This window comes from Orycteropus afer, unplaced genomic scaffold (genome assembly GCF_000298275.1).
Source record: "Orycteropus afer afer isolate SDZICR_OR568_19922 unplaced genomic scaffold, OryAfe1.0 scaffold00130, whole genome shotgun sequence".
Lineage (NCBI taxonomy): Eukaryota > Metazoa > Chordata > Mammalia > Tubulidentata > Orycteropodidae > Orycteropus > Orycteropus afer.
In genome coordinates, this window is record NW_006921717.1 from 6,461,136 (window position 1) to 6,462,752 (window position 1,617).

The 1,617-nt window shown below is 49.7% G+C and overlaps 1 non-coding gene across 1 annotated transcript; it reads left to right on the forward strand.

Moving 5' to 3' along the window:
• Window positions 1–170: 170 nt before the first annotated feature.
• LOC122150377 lies at window positions 171–361 on the forward strand. Its single transcript, XR_006163633.1, has one exon. It is a non-coding gene; the product is annotated as a U2 spliceosomal RNA (small nuclear RNA).
• The last annotated feature ends 1,256 nt before the right edge of the window (window positions 362–1,617 follow it).

Sequence of the window (1,617 nt, forward strand, 5' to 3'; positions counted from 1 at the left end):
TGGGAGGTCTGTTTGCAAAAGTGTAGCCGCTGTGAGCGAGGGAGACTGACGACCCTTGGGTGTAGAAACGTTGGTGATTGCAAGGTGAGGGAAGGGTTGTGCGGTGAAAGTGAGCGTGAGTGTAAAAGGGCAGGTGCGGCTGGAGGTGTGCGGGGCTGGCAGGGTCGGGTATCGCTTCTCGGCCTTTTGGCTAAGATCAAGTGTAGTATCTGTTCTTATCAGTTTAATATCTGATACGTCCTCTATCCGAGGACAATATATTAAATGGATTTTTGGAAGTAGGAGATGGAATAGGAGCTTGCTCCGTCCACTCCACGCATCGACCTGGTATTGCAGTACTTCCAGGAACGGTGCACCCCCTTGTGGGGAATATCAGTGTTCCAAAATCAGGTTTGTGTTTGATCGTTGGTTTGGTTTCTTTTTTATTTTACTCAACTTTGTGTTTTGCTTTTATCTGTTTAGGCCGCATAGTAGTTTCAGGTAGTGCTTCTTCTCTTTCTGCTAATGGCGCACAGTTCAATTGTATCTCTTCTTTTGTTTTTTTTTGTTCTGTGATCCATATACTAAGAGCTCTGGTAGCATGGTGCGTAAGGCATTTGATTTCTAACCGAAGGCTTGCGGTTCAAACCAAACAGCCACTCTTTGGAAGGAAGACTGGGCAATCTACTTCTGTAGTGATACTGCCTGGGATACTGCCCAAGGAGAGAGCTTGCTATGAGTCGGGTCCGACTGGAGGGCACATAACAGCCCATGTGCCACATGCTACCTTAGGAGGAGTTGCGTCTTAGGTAAAAGCAGTGGTTCGCGTCAGGTGCCCCTCAGTCTCAGTGACATCTTTGCCCTTTAGCACATTCAACAGCTCTCTTGTAAAATATTTGCCCAGTTCAATTCTCCAGTCGGGAAGTAGTGGCGTTAGGCTCTCTTTCTTTTCTGTTTCCGCTGCAAGTATGCTAAATTTCTATAACATGGCTGCAGTAGTTGGATTATGCAATTCTTGTATAACGCACACTTAGGCACCATGCCACTATCGTGTAGTTAGGCTATAAAAAGAGAAGAGGGACTTTCCGTGCGTGTTCTGAAATGCTGTGCAAATAAAGGGCGAGTGGCGAGTACCTTTGGCTCCGAATCAACAGTGAACCTTCCAGGCATTGAATGCCTGCAGTGCAACTGGTGCTATGAGCAGGATTCGTCACAGACGGGTATGGAGCCTCCAGTGGAACCTACTGTCCTCGTGGAGGGGGAATCAAGGGGTGAACCCTCACAAGCAAGTGCATTCGGTGGCGGGGATGTTAGCTGCTTGGGCGCCTCCCAGCAATGCGCAGGGTGGACAGTTCGCCGGTGGCATTGGAAAAAGCCCTGTGTGTGACGGGAGAGTCCTCAGAAAAGAAAAGTGCCTGAGTGGCGTCCAGGGCTGGGGGTCGGGATTTCCTAACCGCTCTGAGTGCTGGGACCCAGAGGGAACTGGCACTAACTGCGCAGGTCTGTGACTGTGAAGAGAAAATTGCAACGTTGCAGTGGCAGAAGGAGCCATGTTGTTGTTGTTGTTATGTGCCCTCGAGTCGGCCCCGACTCATAGCGACCCCTCCTTGGGTTTCCGAGGCAGTATCACTACGGAAG